Below are 6,915 nucleotides of genomic sequence, written 5' to 3' on the forward strand. Positions count from 1 at the left end.
CTAATCCATTTGTTTTCAAATATTTGAATGGTTACCCCGAAAGATTAGATGAGTTTTATAAAAAGCAGGCAAGAGGAAGAACCAACCCTCACAAAACGGCTGCGTGCAACCATGCTATTGAAGAAGAACCTCAAAAGAAGCGACTACACCATTTACATATTGCGCCTTAAGGTAGGAGGTCTCCTACACGCATTGGAGATTCCATCTGGCAAATGGGAAATCATATCCGTGGATTTCATTGTGGGATTACCTAGGACACAGAGGGGGCACAACTCCATGTGGGTAATTGTGGATAGGTTGACCAAGATGGCTCATTTTATTCCTATTAATGAAGATGTTAAAACTCCAGAATTAGCTAGGCTATTTGTGGAGCATATCTATAGATTGTATGGGCTACCAGTCGGTATTGTTAGTGATTGGGATAGCAAATTTAAGAGCCATTTTGGAGGGCTGTGTTTAAGAGGTTAGAAACTTCATTGAATATGAGCACCGCGGATCATCCACAGAGTGATGGTGAAACTGAAAGTCAATTAGATCATTGAGAATATGCTTCGAGCATATGTAAGTAAACAACAAACTAATTGGGAACAATATCTGCCCATATGAGAATTTGCATATAACAGTGCCAAACATTTAGCTACAGGTTTTAGTCCATTCATGATGATGTATGGATTTCAACCAAGAGTCCCAATGACGGGACTCGAAAAGAGAAGGTTCAAGTGGCCAGAGACTTTCTTGAAGATATGAATCAAATGCTTAAATTAGCTAAAGATAGCATAAGAAGAGCTCAAGATAGAGCAAGAAGTTATGTAAACCCCCACTATAGAAGGTTGGAGTTTGAAGTAAATGAGAGAGCCTACCTCAAGGTACCTGAATCTTTAGAATCTCTAAAGACAGGTAAATGTCTCAATTAGCTGTCTCCTAGGTATTGTGGACCATTCACAATACTTAAGAGGATTGAAGAACTTGCTTACAAATTAGCCTTCCCTGAGGGATGTAGAGTACATCCAGTTTTTAATGTTAGTAGGCTCAAAAGAAAATTAGGAGATGATGATAATCTCATTAGAAATGAAGTCCTAGTTGAAGTCATTGAACCTGCATCTTTACCACACGAACCAGAAAGAATTTTAGAAAGAAAAGAAAAAAGAACACGACATACTTGTAATATGGCAAGAATGTCTGGTTAAGTTGGAAAGATAGACCTAAAGAGAGTTCAACATGGGAAAGGGTAAGCAATCTCAAGAGGAGGTTTCCCAATCTTGTTTTCGAGGACGTAAACCATTCTAAGGGGAAGGGAATGTTATGTCAACCATAATGGTGTAAAGCTGAGGCAAGGGACCAAGAGGGCTTGATAGTGTGACAGTGGACATGCAAATTAATGCCTAGGCAAAATAGATCTAGCATTAAGAGGGATGCCAAGAAAGGTTAAAAGAGTAAGGGCCTTGGAAATGACACTTGGCATCATAAGAAGTCCACATGGCATGCACTGGGTTCAAGGGAGACCTCCAGAGAGAGGCTCCACAAAGGAAACATTAGAAACAAGGGAGCACCATGGCTAGGTGGAGAACTAGAAAAGCCCTCAGAGGTTCAGAAGGCCCAAAAACCTTGAGAACGACTGCAAACATGGGTACCTTTATATGAAACCCCAAAATGCCTTCTGGGAAAACAATTTTTGGCACCCTACCTTTGTAGCTCATCGGCGAGCTATTGTTTCAAGCTATTTATGCTTGGCTCAATGGATGCACAAATGCAGTGATGCTTGGCTAATGCTTGCTTGCTTGCCTTTGTAGTTTAATGGCACGGTGAGCTATTGATTCAAGGTATTTATGATGAGATCTTGTCCTCTAATAGAACTAGCTCCATGGTTTCCATTGAGTGTTTCCTATGTTCTCTACACACCTCTCAATGGATAAATACAATACTTTACTACATTGGCATTATCTCCTGAATGGGAACTAGAGTCCCCACCCACTCTCAATGTGGATGACATGTACGGCCAACAATTTGAGTAAATTACTGAGGTGGATGTGGAACTCTACAAAAAAATGTTGCAACTCAATTTTGAATTGCTACCACAAATAGCTAACATAGATTGAATCGAGGGAAGAAATCCAAGAGGGGGCCACGTCTCACAATGACTTCACTAGTGGGCTAGATAGTATTCCTCTAGAAGAATCACAAGTCAACAATGTTGATGACTCTCCGGCTTGAGGGAAGAGATCCAAGAGGGGGCCACGTCTCACAATGACTTCATTAGTGGGCCAGATAGTATTCATCTTCAAGAATCACAAGTCAACAATGTTGATGACTCTCCGGCTCCATGGCCACAGCCACAAATTGTTCCTAGTGGCACTCTACTACAAGCTTCCTTTTAGGATAAAGATTAGCATACCACATGGTTGCATGAGAGCTAACTATATATTCAATACAAGCAAGGAAATCCCACTTTCCAAATCATACAACATTATAGTCAACAATTGCAAAATTGTCAAAACCATTTGCTCACATGATATCAGATGAGTAGAAATGGAAAGACAAATGATCCCATTGTTCCAAACCAAGTTGCAAAATGCACAGAGTGATATTCATAAGCTCAAGGAAAGCATGGTAGAGCAAATGCAACAACATATCCTTGTACAAAATGCTTTAGCAGAAACTAGGAAGGATGCATTGCAAGCTATAATTTCCCTATAATAAAAACACCTTCCACTATCTAATGCCTTGAGTAGAAAGAAAGAGGTAGTGTTATCCCTCTCCCAAATTCAAGTCTCTTGTGATGAGCTAAAGAAATACATAGTGCACTTAAATGAAAGGTTGGTGCTAAAGACGATCATATCCATGCCACAACAAACATAAAAAATGAGTTGCAAAAGGCATCAAAGATAGGAAACATCAAGTTCAAGCACTAGAGCAAGCAGAAATGCATAGCATCAAGGGAGAAAATTGTGAGTCCCAAAGAAAAATTGGATGCTCATGGAAAGAGATAATCTAGCTCCACATGATTAATGATCAATTGCCAGGACAACCAAAAGCAACCCACCAATTTAACAATCTAAAGCTTGCCTACACCTCAACACTTGGCAAGTATAAAGAAAAATGCATCTACAAAATCAAAATGCAATAACTTCCAAATTGCAACTTCAACTCCTGAATCAAGTGGATGACATTGTGGAAGAGATCTGTTGTTTGTGCAACAAGGCACCACCACATTATACCAAGATCTTGTTACAATCCTCAAGCAAGAGGATCATCTCAAAGAAAGAGTTTGCATTTAGTGGGAGTACTTGCAACTCAAGATGCTAGATGTAGTATCTAGTCTTTATTGGACCATGCCAATGAGCACAAAGACTCTTTGTGATCTATGCCAAAAAATGGATCAAGATGAGCTAAATGTATTTTATCTCTCAATACATGTAAGCCTCATGTGAAACAAACCTGATCCAATGCTTCTATATGGATGCTTGATGGGAAGTCCTCCTCTTAAGGTAATAGTTGTACTCTTACCCCTACTGTAACGTGTGGAAAGAAGCTCACATTTAGCTTAGTGAAGAAGAATGGTTGTTCATGATGGTTCATGGATTTGTCGCCTCCTTATGGGGTTTTAGGGGTAAAAAGGAGTTGAACCCCTACAAGAAAAGGTTGTAAGGTTCAAAAATGTAGAATTGGGGAGATCTCTCCTTCATGGATCAAAAGGGGATAAGGGTTGAGAAGTCTAATATGAGATTTTTAAGGTTACAAGGGTAGATATAGAGTGGGAGAGAAGGATTTGTGAAAGGGAGAGAAGGAATAGATCTAAGAAAGGGAGAGAGTGGGAGATTGAAAGGATGGAAATGAAGAGGGGAGAAGGATGGGCGATTGCATGCTGAGATCATGTTATCACATTGATAGTGTTGAGGGAGAATGGACATAAGGATATCACAACAATTGAAGTGAACTAAATGCTAAACTGCAGCAAAGAGATTCTTTCTATTAAGAGATACTACTTGAGTTTCTATTTGTATAAAAATTATGTGTTATTATGTGACACATGGTGTGTCCTTTTATCATGCGGTAACTGACTGCAATCGATGCCTATAAGAAAACGTGACTAGGCCAGTTTAAATCACTCCAAGGGGGGCCCAAAAAACATTTAAAACGTTTTAATTCGTTGGTATAAAACGAGCGTTTTAAATCCATCCCAAATCCCTAGAGCATTCTAGTTTGTGCACAATTATGATGGAGTGGCTATTAGTTTTGTGGTGCTTGACTAAATGCTCTAAGATGCCAAAGCATGTAAGCTTGAGAAGTAAGCGTGTAAGCTTTGAATTTGATGAGAGCTATCCAAGGAACTATTTAGGTTATTAGATTAAGTTATTTATCACCTAATTCTTTTTCTATCTTCTTCTTCCTTTCCTTTTCCTTTTTGCCTTTGTCTTGCAAACTCCTCTTGCATGACCTTATTCTTTTGCTCTCCAGCATCTAAAGGTTTTGGAATCGCCATGGTAGAAAACCAGATAGGCAAAAAGATCAAAGTCATGAGATCAGATAGAGGAGGTGAATACATGTCTTTAGCATTCATGAACTTTTGCAGAAGTCACAGCATTCGAAGACAATTCACTTGTGCATATACTCCTCAGTAGAACGCAAGAGCTGAAAGGAAGAATGGTACTTTAACAGACCATGCTAGAGCAATGATTAGTGAAAAACATCTTTCGAATTAGTATTGGGTAGAAGCAGTAGCCACTGCAAACTATTTGCTTAATCGGCTTCCTACCAAACATAGGATCTTAGATTCTTAGTTTTTCTTCCAAAACGTTTAGTTTTTATCTCTCTAGACCATATTTCCCATTACCATTGCCCCCCTCCCAAATTAAGGTATGGCCCTCACAAACCTCTCCGTTGCCATATCTCTTGCACAACACTCCCTCCCTCCCCCTTGCCATCTCCCCCTCCCCTGTGCCATCTCCCCCTCCTCCTTCCTATCTCTCACCATATCTCCAACGTCGCCCCCTCACCATCTCTCCCTTCCTTTCTCTCTCTCATTTCTAGCCCCCCATCTCGCCATCTCTTCCTCCCCCTCCATATTTCTAGTCCCCTCACCATTTCCCCCATCTCTCCCTCCCCCCCCCCCCTTCCCCTCACCATCTCCCCCACCCCCTCTCCCTCACCACTGCATATATTTCTTGCGTCCATCATTTATCATAACCATTAACATCACGTACCTATTAGAATTACAATACCTATTGCCCATCACTTACCCATAGTAAGAATTAGAGGACTCCATCTTCCAATGTTCATGAAAATTTTTTAAAAATTTCAAAATTTCCCTTAAGTCCACATCTTTGGAGGCATTATAACCTTGTATGAATACTAACAACCAATGTTGCTAAATAATCACAATGCCATAATCCCTATGACCTTCTACCAAATAGCATTGAATGCTCCTATGGATGTCCTTTCATGTAAGGAAGTTTTGAGTCCTAAACATGCACCGCTATAATTATTCACTCTTACCAAAACCGAACCAACCAAACAAAAAGAATATCGCCCTTAGTACTTGACGGTCTTTCATAAAAGCTAATGCAAGAAAGATCCCATCATTGTTGCTTACATGATTCTCTTTATACATTGAGTAATTATATTAAAAACCTTTTCTATCATGGACCAAAGCCTAGAGATTGATAAGTCATCATTATCATCATAGTGGGATGGTATGTAAATCATCTTTGATGTGTTTACATATTTATCCTACCATTGGCCAATAAATCCCTTCATGGTAATGAAAGTGTGGTTCCTCCCTTCCCTACTAAATTTATTGCACTAGTGGGTGTTTTGAAGATGGTGGCTCTACCATTGTTGCATGTTGGAGATTCAATAGTAGCATTGGTCTTGGCCTAGGGATGATCTATTTTCTTGATATGTATAATTTCCTTATTGTTGGTAAAGGTGATTGTTGATTTTCATTTGTTTTAGCCCTATCACATGTCGTCCTTGTTGTAATTTTAGTCATATTTTGAGGCAAGGTATGCATCATGCATAGTGATTAATTAAATTCCAAAATTTTTAATATGTACTGTCATCAAGTTTCATCACTCATGCAAAAGCAAATGAAGGGAGGCTTGAAAAAAAGTAGATGATGTATGTTTTGTTAATATGTTTGTCATCAAGTTTCCTCACTTATGCAAAAATAGGTGAAGGAGGCTTGAAAAAAATAGTTGAAGAATGATTCCTTTATATTTTAATATGTGGCTGTAAGAGCTATTTGTCTACATGGTGGTTTGGCACTTTTTAGTAGTTGCTTTTGTGAACTTTACCATTTATGGACATCCTACAAATTAAAGTTATAACAAGATAGCAGATCATTATGGATCCTCATACTAAAAAAATTTGTAACTTTATGTGCAATACTAAAACAGCATGAAATGTTCTAACATGAAGGGAAAATCCATTGAAAAAAAAATCAATGACACAATATGCATTAAATTTAAGCTTTCCATATTTGCAATTGTTGAAGTATCTCTTCTATTCAATTCAGAATCTAATACTGTTTTCTTTCTTTAGTCTTTTTTATTTTCTTGTTCTGGTAAATAATTTGCTAAGCATTCCTTGTGTAGCTAAAGCTTTCTCTCTAGCTAATTAATTTGTACCTTCTTATACGATATTCTCTAGATAGATCGAGACTTGTGAAAAGAAAAAACTAGGAAAGCCATTGCTTTCAAGGACTTTCCTAGAAAGCTTGGAATGCTTACAAAGCTTTGTAGCTTTACACTTTGTTACATCTTAATGAAGGGGATGAAGGAGCTTGATTGGGATCTAGAATCAATCCAAATCTTATGTGTTGTAGGTCATCTCCAAAGATAATGTGATATCGTTTACATATCTCTATCCACACAATAGTGGCACCTCCCATCCACATGCATTTGCTCTAGCCAATGA

This window comes from Dipteris shenzhenensis, chromosome 9 (assembly GCF_047967505.1).
Source record: "Dipteris shenzhenensis isolate YYH24624 ecotype China chromosome 9, Dip_SZ_1.0, whole genome shotgun sequence".
Taxonomy (NCBI): Eukaryota; Viridiplantae; Streptophyta; class Polypodiopsida; order Gleicheniales; family Dipteridaceae; genus Dipteris; species Dipteris shenzhenensis.